The sequence below is a fragment of the Ranitomeya variabilis genome, chromosome 1, assembly GCF_051348905.1.
Source record: "Ranitomeya variabilis isolate aRanVar5 chromosome 1, aRanVar5.hap1, whole genome shotgun sequence".
NCBI classification, from domain to species: Eukaryota; Metazoa; Chordata; class Amphibia; order Anura; family Dendrobatidae; genus Ranitomeya; species Ranitomeya variabilis.
This window is the reverse complement of record NC_135232.1, coordinates 296,548,412-296,561,368: the sequence shown is the minus strand read 5'-3', so window position 1 is coordinate 296,561,368 and position 12,957 is coordinate 296,548,412. Positions and strand designations below refer to the sequence as shown.

Here is a 12,957-nt window from a genome sequence, read left to right as displayed (position 1 = left end):
AAAGTCTCATGGTGTAGTGCTGAGCTCAGTGAGTCCTGCAGTTTAGGGGCCCTGCTGGGAATGCAGTCTCAGTGACCTGCAGTAACCTTGATGATGTCACTGCTAGTCATTGAGGCTGCGCTTGCAACAGTTCATTCTCCCATGGTTTTCAGCCTGGACGGTCTCATCTTGGTACCATCCAAATTAAAAACTATTTGTTGCAGACATGGGTTACAGTGTGGGACAGAACGTTGGACAGGTGAGGGATATGGTTGTTTTTTATTTTTGTTTTTTACAGGAGACCATGGCTTCAGTAGAGTGGGCATTAGGTGAGTATTTTTGTTTATCATTTTCTGTCTTTTACAGGAGATCATGGCTTCAATGGAGTGGGTGTTAGGTGAGTATAACTGTGTTTGTTATTTTTAAATGAAAAAGTAAAAGTGTTTTTTATTTCAAATAAAGTTCTTTGTTCTGGCTGTGTGTTTATTTAAAATGTAACTATAGGATTAGTAATGGCGAGGCATCTTATAGATGCCTCTCCTTTACTAACCTGTGGGATTGATGTCAATGAACAATACAAAGGTGACATCAACCCCACAAATATGAACCCCACTTGCCACAACTGCAGGGCATGTGAGAGGAGCTGAGAATTGGCACATCTATTACATGTGCATTTTCTGGGGCAGCTGTGGGCTACTATTTTTAGGCTGGGGGAGCCAATATGCATGGCCCCTTGCCAGCCTGAGAATACGAGCTCCAAGCTGTCTGCTATAGCTTAGCTGCTTGTCAAAAACGGGGGGGACCGCACACCATTTTTTAAAATATTTATTTAAATAATTTTAATGCAATGGGGACCCCTCTATTCTTGATAACCAGCCTTGCTAAAGTTGACAGCTGAGGGTTATAGCCCACAGCTGTCAGTTTTGCTTTGCTCGTTATCAAAAATACAGGAGAACACATATTTTTTTATTATTTATTTAGAGCACAGGTGTCGGCTGATGAATACTCCCATCAGCCACTGCCTGCTCTCGCGGTTATTGGTGGCAGCACGCGTAGCCTAATGGGAGCAGTAGTCCCATCAGTCGACACCTGTGACAGTAGGTAAACTTTTTTCCTCCAGTCACAGCTGCATGGTCAAGCTGTCATCTGACAGCAAAGAAGTTGTGGCTCTCTGACCAGCGGTAATGATCATACCGCCGATTAGAGGCAGTGTTTTCCATGCTGTCATGCACATGACAGCATGGCAAACACTGCATATTTGGGCCCCCCATTCATGGAAATGGGGTTTGGGTACTGTTCTGGTACCCAAACCAAACTTTTTTTAACTGTTCGGCCGAACCCGCCAGACCTGAACATCCAGGGGTTCACCCATAACTACTAACCATTCATACCACATGAGGAGCGGCATAAAAAATAAAAAAAAAACAATTTGTTACCTGCTGTTGATTTGTTCATTCTGTCTCCCACGAATTGCAGTAAGGCTTGGCTCGCATTTATCCTGAGCTCTGTGCTCAGTGCTTACACTAAGGTTTACATGTAATATATAATACAGATGTAACTGTTGGCGGAAGATTCCCTATAATGAGGCAGATGTGATGGTGTCCGTTTTTTTAGGTGTGTATAGAACTGCTGTAGGCTTCAGTTTTGTGCACTTCTGAAAAGAAGGACACTGCTGAACAGAGGCAAGATAGAGCCCAGAGTAACTCTGCTGCCTCATTATAGTGAATGGATCCTTCGGGGGTTAAACCTGAATCACGTCACTTGGAGATTTAGATGGAAACCCCGATATAAGTACTCAACATAGAGCACTGGATAAATGTGATCCCAAATGTTATGTAAATTGTTCCTAACAAAAGCTTCATATCAATCCACAAAAAAAGCCCTCACTCAGGTCCATCATCTGTGAGTGGAAATATAGTATAATATATATAATAATAACATATATATAATATATATATATATAATTATATATAATATAATATAACTTCCATGTTACTGGTAGCACAAAGGCTCTGAAAAAGCAAAATGGCTGCTCACCACCTAAAGGAAATTTAGCAAATTATGCACTCCCAAATCCAAATGGCCCTCTCCCTTCAGAGACCCAGTGTGCCTATACCACATTTAGCATCCATATGTTTGGCATTTCTGTAGCTTTGAGAGCCCTCCTAATTCACCGCTGCATGCTGGGACTACAACGTACTGGGGATTACAGCATACTGGGGACAACATCATACTGGAGACTACAATGACAGTTTGCAATCTTCACAGACATGGGTCTGCACTAGTGTTGAGCGATACCGTCCGATACTTGAAAGTATCGGTATCGGAAAGTATCGGCCGATACCGGCAAAATATCGGATCCAATCCGATACCGATACCCGATACCAATACAAGTCAATGGGACTCATGTATCGGACGGTATCCCTGATGGTTCCCAGGGTCTGAAGGAGAGGAAACTCTCCTTCAGGCCCTGGGAACCATATAAATGTGTAAAAGAAAGAATTAAAATAAAAAATATTGCTATACTCACCTGTCCGACGCAGCCGGGACTTCAGCGAGGGAACCGGCAGCGTTGTTTGTTTAAAAATCGCGCTATTACTTGGTTACGTGAATTCCCGGCTTGTGATTGGTCAGGTCGGCCATGTTGCCGGGACGCGGACCAATCACAGCAAGCCGTGACGAAATTACGTCACGGCTTGCTGTGATTGGTCCGCGTCCCGGCAATATGGCCGCCCTGACCAATCACAAGCCGGGACGTCACGGGAGGCTGGACACGCGCTCATTTTAAAATGGGCGCGTGTCCAGCCTCCCGTGACGTCACGGCTTGTGATTGGTTGCGCCGCGATCAACCAATCACAAGCCGGGAGGCTGGACGCGCTCATTTTGAAATGGGCGCGTGTCCAGCCTCCCGTGACGTCACGGCTTGTGATTGGTTGCGCCGCGATCAACCAATCACAAGCCGGGAGGCTGGACGCGCTCATTTTGAAATGGGCGCGTGTCCAGCCTCCCGGCTTGTGATTGGTTGACCGCGACGCAACCAATCACAAGCCGTGACGTCACGGGAGGCTGGACACGCGCCCTTTTTAAAATGAGCGCGTTTCCAGCCTCCCGTGACGTCACGGCTTGTGATTGGTTAATGGCGGCCATGTTGCCGGGACGCGGACCAATCACAGCAAGCCGTGACGTATTTTCGTCACGGCTTGCTGTGATTGGTCCGCGGCCCGGCAACATGGCCGCCCTGACCAATCACAAGCCGGGACTTCGCGTAACCATGTAAAAGCGGGAATTTTAAACAAACAACGCTGCCGGTTCCTGCGCTGAGGTCCCGGCTGCGTCGGACAGGTGAGTATAGCGATATTTTTTATTTTAATTCTCTATTTTACACATTTTAACATTAATGTTGTTCCGATACCCGATACCACAAGAGTATCGGAATCCCGGTATCGGAATTCCGATACAGCAAGTATCGGCCGATACCCGATACTTGCAGCATCGGAATGCTCAACACTAGTCTGCACTCCTGGAGGCAAATTGTCTCGTCATATGGCTAAGATGTACTGTATAGCCACATAAAAGATATTTCCAAGTTCAGCAGAAATGATGAGACAAATTAGTCTCAATTGCAAAATAGTGCAATTGTATTGAGGCCCATTTAGTCAGGTAAGCATCTCTGAATGTTTCTGTTTTTTTCTTGAATATTGGAGGATTTTTTTCTCTTTTTGTGGTTTTCATGTTAGAGTAGGACTGGCAAACATAAGGTTTCTTGACGCGGGTTGCCAGCTTACATATTATGGCCAGAATATCAACCAATACCTTACATATATTTTGATAATTTTTTGGATGTTATATTTTTTTGTATACCATTTTGTGCAGATACGATCTTTTGATCGCCCGGTATTGCATTTTAATGTAATGTCACGGCGACCAAAAAAATTTAATTCTGGCATTTTGACTTTTTTCTCGCTACATCGTTTAGCAATCAGGTTAATTCTTTTTATTATTGCTAGATCGGGCGATTCTGAGTGCAGCAATACCAAACATATGTATGTTTGATTTTATTTTTATTGTTTTATTTTGAATGGGATGAAAGGCGGATGATTTGAACTTTTATATATTTATTTGTTTTAATTTTTTTTTAATTTTTGGCATGCTTCAATAGTCTCCATGGGAGAATAGAAGCTGCCACAATCCGATCAGCTGTGCTGCATAGAGATGGTCAGATTGCCTCTATATAGCAGATTTTTTGGATAAGATTCACTCACTTGCTATGAGCGCCGACCACTGAGTGGCGCTCGCAGCAAGCCAGCACAGACAACTATATAGGTCTCCAGGAGACCTCCAGTTGTCATGCCAACAAATCGGTGACCCACGATCACATGATGGGGGTCACCTGTGTGCGTATTTCCAGACCAATTGCCGGAAGTGCAATTTAAATGCCAATGTCAGCGTTTCACAGCGGCATTTAAGGGGTTAATAGCCACGGTGGATCGCGATTCCACCCGCGGCTATTCGGGGCACATGTCAGCTGTTGAAAACAGCTGATATGTGCTGGGAAAGATGTGGGCTCTCCACCGGAGCTCACATCAAGTGGAGGGAGTCCGACATCGGCAAAAAATGTACGCCTGATGTCAGAAAGGGGTTACGAGTACCCCCAGAATAGGGATAGTTAGGAACCCAGCTCTAGGGACAGTTTGAGGCCTCTCTTCCTTACTGCAGACCTTCACAGCGTGACATAGCCTGTAGAAAGATTAAAAATGGGGTGATAAAAGAACTCTTTAGTGGTAAAAATGTAATTATTCTTTTTTCACCGCCCAATGGTATAGAATTCTGTTAGGCACATGTGGTGTCAATATGATCACTGCACCCCTAGATTAATTCATTGGAGGGTACAGTTTGTAAAATGATGTAATTTATGGGGGGTTTCTGCTGTTCTGGCACTTCAGGGGCTTTGCTATTGTGACATGACACCCTAATTTCAGCAAAATCAGTACTCCAATATGGCGCTTCTTCCATTTTGAGCTTTGCACTGTGCCTCAAAAGTAGTTTTCAACCACGTATGGGAAATCGATGTACTCAGAAAAAATTGCACAACAAATTTTGGAGTCCATGTTGTCCGGCTAGCCTTGTGAAAATGAAAAAAAAAATGGGGCTAAACAAACATTTTTGTGGGGAATTTTTTTTTTCATTTTCACAGATCAACGCTGTCAAATTCTGTGAAGCACCTGGGGGTTCAAGTTGCTCACCACATGTCTAGATAAATTCCTTGAGAGATCTAGATTCGAAAATGGGATCACTGTTAAGGCACATCCGGGGCTCTACAAATGCGACATGACATCCGCAAATCATTCTATCAAAGTCTGCATTCAAAAACATCACTTTTTTCTCTCTAAGCCCTGTTCTGCACCTAATTGGTAGTTTTCTCTCACATATGGGGTATCTGCATACTCAGAAGAAATTGCACAACAAATTTTGAGTTCCATTTTCTCCTGTTACCCTTGTGAGAATAAAAAAATTTTTGGGAAAAATAACATTTTTGTAAATTTTTATATTTTCACAACTCAACGTTATAAACTTCCATGAAGCACCTGGGGGTTCAAGGTGCTTACTGCACATCTTGATACATTTCTTAACAGGTCCAATTTCCAATATTGTGTCACTTGTGGGGAGTTTCCACTATTTAGGTACATCAAGGGCTCTCCAAATGGAACATGGCATCCTCTAATGATTCCAACTAATTTTTGCGTTGAAAAAATCAAATGGCGCTCCTTCCCTTTTGAGCCCTGCCATGTGCCCAAAAAGTAGTTTTCCCCCGCATGTGGGGTATTGGTGTACTATGGAGAAATTGCATAACAAATTGTATGGTCCAATTTCTCCTGGTATCCTTGTAAATCTAAAAGAATGGAGCTAAGGTAACATTCTTGTAGGATTTTTTTTATTTTTTATTTTTTTATTTTCACACCTCAATGTTATAAACCTCTGTGAAGGACCTAGGGGTTCAAGGTGCCCACCTCACATATAGTTGCATTCCTTGATGGGTCTGGTTTCCAAAATGCGGTCACTTGTGGGGTGTTTCCACTGTTTAAGCACATCAAGATGACATGGTGTCCGCTAATTATCCCAGCCAATTTTGCGCTCAAAAAGTGAAACATTGATCCTTCCCTTCCGAGCCCTGCAGTGCACCCAAACAGTAATTTTCCATCACATGTGGGGTATCTGTGTACTCAGGAGAAATTTTCTCCTGTTACCCATGTGGAAATAAAAAATTGGGGCTAAAAGAACATTTTTGTGGAAAACAATTGATATTTTGTTTTCACCGCTCAACTTTATAAATTTCTGTGAAACACATGGGGTTCAAGGTGCCCACCACACATCTAGATACATTTCTTGAGGGGTCAGCATTCTAAAATTGGGTCACTTGTGGAGAGTTTTCACTGTTTAGGCATGCCAAGGGCCTTCTAAACTCGAAATGATGTCCCAAAAAAGCTCTCTCATAATCAGTGGGATCCATTCAAGCATTCCAGAGGTATTACCTCATAAAGCGTCACTGGTCATAATTGTAAAATTCGGCCTGTCATGAAGGCGAAAACAGGCTTGGGTGTTAAAGGGGTTAATTTATGAAGGAAGGACTCTGAAACTCGCAGAGCCTATGCGGGTAATGCAAGAACTGCCAAAACTTAGATGACCCTCTAAAAATTTGGAGAGAGTGACTGTAATGACCTTCTAAAGATTTGAAGAGAGTGACTATGATGACCCTCTAATGACTTGAAGAGAGTGATGCATAATAGCCCTCTAAAGATTTGTAGATTGACTATAATGACGTAAACATTTTTAGAGAGTGACCTCTAATGACCCTCTAAAGATTTGGAGAACTTTACTATAATGACCCTCTAAAGATTTGTGGAACGTGATGCATAATGGCCCTCAAAAGATTTGGAGAGTAACTATAATGACTGTCATGAGGATAATGTGACAGAGAAGGGCCAGAAGATCGCAGCATTTGGTCACTTGAAATCCTGTACTGATTAGAACTGCTTTACCTTCCTATTTAACAGTGCATTTTTTTCCTTTTTCTGTCATTGCAAGGATTAATCAGTTCAGTTTATCTCCTGAAGCTCTCCTCCTGAATTGCGTTAGCTTTTCTGTGTTAGCCACTCCCCTCTGGTATATATGCTCGGCCCCACTGGCACTTTGGAATTCCCAGTGATAATTTACTTCATGGTTAGCTGTTGGAGGAGTAATTTAGTGTTTAGAATAGATGGTTGGAGAGTTGTTCAGTAAATTTCTGCTTGGAGTTGGTTTGCATGCTTTTCCTCATGCTCTCCTATTTGGTTTCTCCTACCTAGCTCTGTTCCACTCTGTTGTTTTGTGAGTATATATGCAAGATTGTAGTTTTCTTTCATCCCTGTCTGTCTACCCTTGTCTGTATGGTTTGTGTAATCCTATACACTTCAGCCTCACACCTCCCTGGGTGTGCACAGCAAGGTACGTGACCTCGGCATCTCCACCTTCCGGGGTAATCCATGGAACAGGGATAGAGTAAAATTCCCCCTAGTTTGAGGGATCAGGCCGGCACTCAATGTTCCTAGTCATTATGTGGAAATGACCTTCTAAACGTTTGGAGAGAGTGACGCATAATGGCCTGCCAAAGATTTGCAAAGAATAACTATAATGACTCTTTTTCGGACCAAAAACAATCCGGGGTCATGGCCCCGGTGTCGGGACGGTCCCACAAGCCTGAATAACCTCAGGTCGATCGCACAACCCCATGACAGCGACGATCCATTTGGGTGTCTGCCATATCAACATTTGATGGTACTTTCTGTGCCTACCATGGTGACCATGGTCACTCAATTCAGGTAACAGCAGGAAGGAAAGGAAAATATATTGCCCCAACAAGGACTGCTGTTTTAACGGTGCAGCAGCAGTATACAAGTACTGTAATAGCAATATTAAACCCTGCCTAGATGCCTCTAATTCAAAACTATCTGTCCAATCAATGCAAATAATAAGGAAAAGTGTGAAGGCTTCCTTAATAACCATAAAATATTTTGGATGAGGCTGGGTTGGGTATCATCCTGTGTACTTTCTTCCTCCATCTCCACCTGGTCCACATGCAAAGCTTTTTTCCTTAATTGTGAGCAACAATCGTTTGAGTAGACACCTAAGTGGGATGGTTACCCTGATTATGGTCTCATCACCTGTCACCATTTTGGTTGATTCCTCAAAGTTTTGTAGAACTTCACAGATGTCAGACATCCATGTCCACTTATCGGTTGTTATGTGTGGATGTTGACTGAAATGCTGATGAGCATGTTGTAGCTGGTATTGAACTACAGCCCTCTGCTGCTCACAAAACCTTAGCAACATATTTAATGTGGAGATCCGGCACATGATTACATCTCGCATTGTTGATGAGCTGGCACTTGCAAGTGTTGCTGAGTATTTTCTTTTGTGTTCCAAGGCCTGGGGTAGGGACAGCAGAATGCTGGGACAAGGAATTGGACATTGTTGCTTGCGAATGCACAATGACAGGTGCATGTCTGGAGGCAACTGCGCCTGCATCTTGGACAGGGAATTGGACCACATATAGCACAGGGAGAGAGGCGGTAGTGTCACTCGCAAGCACTGATTGTGGACCCAGGCATTAACACACCTAGTTGGGTGCTTTGATGACATGTGGCTGAGCATGCTGGTTGTGCTCAGGCTGGTAGTGATCAGGCCCCCACTGACCTTGATATGGCACAGGTTGAAAATGACCATTTGTTCATCCTCACTTTCGTTAAAAAAGCACCAGCCTGGGAATCACCTAACCCTTGGCCTGAAAACTTCACATGTGTGGGTGGTCTGGGGAGCAGTTGCTCAACTTCTCTCTCTAGCACACCCACTGCCTCACCCTGTCTGTCGCCATGCAGCAGATGCTTATCCCTCTGCGTTGCTGGCTTCGCACTGCATAGCACCTTCCCAGGTTGGGTCCATTACCTCGTCTTCCACTTCTGCACCCTCGTCCTCCTATTTTGTTGACTTAACAGCATCACTTGGTAGAAACTGTGCCTTACTATCATCTACCTCTTGAAACATTAATTATCGTTTGCCACTGTCGTCTTCTTCTGATCATGGCTGCTGAAATATTTGGGCATCACTACATACGAGCTTCTCATGTCCCTCTTGAAATGTGCAGGGAGAGAGGCCAGAATCAATTAATGGAAATGCAAAGAGCTCCTCGGAGTGTCCAAGTGTGAGATCACTTGTCGTCTGGGACTCACCATGGTGGGAAAAAGGAGGATCGGGGTCAGGGTTATGACTCTTAGCTAGTGAAACTGGACCATGTGGAAGACAGAGTGGTACTGGGAAACATACTGGCAGCATTATCTTCTATCCAACCAACCACCTGTTCGCACTATTCTGGCTTCAAGAGTAGTATCCTGGGCCCCTTTTCAAAGTGAGCCAGGGAGCCAGGTCTCATAGATGAGCATGTTTATTGTGGTCTCGCAGCAGCACAGTTTCACTTGGCCTATGGCCTCGTTCTCTGCTTCTGCATGCACCATCAGCAGCGTGTCCACTTCCCTGATTGTTACTGCACGCCTTGCACATTTTAAATTAGGTATATATGCCTGAAAACTTTATGGCATTAAATATATTTAGCCTTGACAAGTTGTTTTAACAGATGAGCAGCACTGGTATACTAGTACTGCATTAGTAATTTTAAACCCTGCCTAGATGCCTCTAATCCTAAGCTTTTCCTCCTGAATGCAGGTTAGGCTGGTTTCACACTTGCATAGGGCAGAGCTGCGGAGGACTGCGTAGTTCCTCAGTTAAGCCCCTCTCAATACCGCACCTCTTCCATTCAGCTCCTCCTACATCGGCATGCATCCTGCGTACCTATCTTTAACATTGGGTATGCAGGCCATGCGAATGTATGCGGATGCCTCCGCATGCGTCGTACTGCATCAAACGCAACATGTTTGCTGTGGTCGGCGCTGTGTCATCTGCATACATTCGCATGGCCTGCATACCCAATGTTAATGATAGGTAAGCAGGACGCATGCCGACGTAGGCGCAGCTGAATGGAAGAGGTGTGATAGTGGGTGGGGCTTAATGGAGGAACTAAGCCCTCTGCAGCTCTGCCCTACGCAAGTGTGAAACCAGCCTAACAGCAGTTTTACAACAGAAAGGAATATATTTAGCCCAGACAAGGACTGTTGTTTTAACGGAGCAGCAGCGGGGGTATAGTAGTACTGCAATAGTAATATTAAACCCTGCCTAGATGCCTCTAACCCTAAACATTCTCTTCATTGAATGCAGGTAACAGATTTTTTACAACAGAAAGGAAAATATATAACCCTGAAAAGAACTAGCAAAGAATATTTTAATCATTAGATCTTGAAATAGTAATAGATTGCTATGTGCTGTGCAATGGCCGTGTCTGACCATACAGGTAAATGGTCTGATCATACCACATATCCTGTGCAGGTGAGGAAGCAAAAAAAGTATACAGACATTACAGCACAGGACTGCAAATAATTCTTTCTTTGATTTAAAACAATTTTTTTAAAACAGGCAGGGAAATGCTTTACCTCACAAAAAGAATCATCTGTGATCCCATGCTATGCTGTCTGTATCCGTTCTTTTGCTTCCTCCCCTGCCCAGGAGATGTGGTGTGATCAGACCATGTTCCTGTCTTGTCAGGCACAGCAATTACACAGTACACAGCAGGGGCACATTAAGATTACCTCAGCACAGGAGCATTTTTTAAACACATCCAATTGTGAAAATATTATTATTCCAAGATGTATTGGTTAAAATCAACTTAAAAATTAACTTTGTTTGTGGGAAAACCCCTTTAATGCTGCAGAAGCAGTATACAAATACACATAGCAATGTTATTAAAACCTGACTACTGTATATGCCTGCTCTAAACTACTCTCTTCCTTTTATAATAACTCTCCCTGAACTGTTTCCTGAACACACTGTGACGAGCATCATGTCATGGGGTCTTGTGTAATGCGGTCCACCAATTACAGTAATGCCAGTAGCCAACATGCTATGGCATTACAGATTTACCTGCAGATTTTCTACATCTATTGCAAGTCTATGGGGAAAATCTGCATAGAAAACTCAACGTACATTTTTCATGAAAAGCAGGTTCATACCAATTTTTCTTTTATTTTTCTTTGTTTGTTGACTTACCTATCAAAATGTGATTTGCCTATACTAAGGATATACCATAATTACATAGTTGCATAGTTGATACAGTTAAAAACAGTCACACATCTAATCAATTCAAGCAAGGGATTGGAAAGGACAAAAGGAAAGGTCATGGGCACACGCACAACCACAACGCATGATCAAGTGGTCTTCAAAAGAACTAATGTTGATCCTAATTGTTGTTCCACTGGACCAAACATACAGAAAATAACTTTACAGATTTTCAAAAGCATTTATGTTATTTTCTTTTGAAAAAACATCCAAGCCTTGTTTGAAACCACACAGGTTCCCGCAGTGAGCAACTTCTGAGATAGACTATTCCACACATTCATTGTTCATGGTAAAAATGTTTATCAATGTTAAAATCTCAGAAAATCCCATTAAAACTACATTTCAGATAAAATGGTAACAAAGCTTAAAATTTTGTATTTTCCATTGACTTGAAACTACCATATACAGTTGTATTTACTTGCTGTCACTCTAGCGCCAGCTCTTCACTGCTGCCTCTGGAGTGTGTTTATATGGCTGCAGTTGTAAAGTCATAACAACATCTTATGACTGCTGCAGCCATCACCACTGAGCCCTGTGATTGGCTGCAGCAGTCTTGTGATGTTGATGTGATGACACCTCCACAACCATACCAATAAAGAGACAAGAGCTGAGATCTATGGTAAGTATTCCTGTATTTGTTATTTTTAGGTACAAGAAGTGAATGGAATAAAATAATTTCAACCGGTCAACCTCTGTAATTTATGTAACAGTTATTGGTTGTAATAAATGTACATAATTTTAAATTAAGCAAGTAATGTAGTAAAGAGGATGTTCTTATATTGGGGTTCCAGGCTGTAGTCAGTGCCTGACTAGTGAAGGTCAAACTCCTGGAGCCTCGCTCCATTCACCTGCAAGGCATATAGTGGCAGTGGCTTGGCAAGGTATCAAGTAAGACAGAACTGTTCTGAGCTATAATATTAGGGGCATAGCCAATACCAATTGTATCCTGCTGTGCCTAGTAACCAATGGAGATGGCATGGACCTCTTTCTGATTGACAGAGGTGCTGGGGTTGGAGCCCAACTTGCTTGACATTGGTGAGGGTCCATCAATATGGCACATATGGAAAAAAAACTCTTTAAAATATTGTATATTAATTAATGCAAGCCCAACAAAGTATATGTTATGTGATTTTTCACTTCTTTTCTGAATGTTAAAGCAGACAATTAATTTACAGATAAAACCTGTTTACCATTGCTATCAAGAAAAGTTTTATCTGTGAAGTTTCTTCTTCACATACCAAAGATGTTCATAGAAATGCGTATAGATTATAGATAGAGGACATCTTATACCATTGTTTGCATTAGGCTATGTTCACCTTTGCGTATTACAGAAATCATGATTTATTGTTGCTTCTGCTGTATGATGGACACCGCTTGTGAATTTGACCAGAAAAATAGTGCAGGATTCCATGCCGTTATTCTTCTCAAGTCTGATGGGAAATGCCAAAAGGTAATACACTGCAGTGCAGGGAGCCTCAAAGACATCCTCGCTACCTGTCTCTATCCTACATGTAATATACATTTGATCAGCAAGTTGGTCTTTCTACATCTTAACACAAGATTTTCCACTCTAATGAAAAGACTGGCAGTTTTTCTGTGGGATCATTGGAAGATGAGTTCTGCATTGATGATAAGAGATGCAACCAAGCATTTCAGAGTTTCAATTCATCCCAAACATTTTATGGTTTTCAGGTCTTGCCTTTGTCAGAAAACTCAACACCA

General features: G+C 42.7%; 1 protein-coding gene across 1 annotated transcript in view; it reads left to right on the top strand.

The window, feature by feature from the left end:
- The window catches only part of MYO18B (myosin XVIIIB), a 1,084,067-nt gene that overhangs the window by 508,394 nt on the left and 562,716 nt on the right, over nt 1-12,957 (top strand). The window lies entirely within an intron of this gene.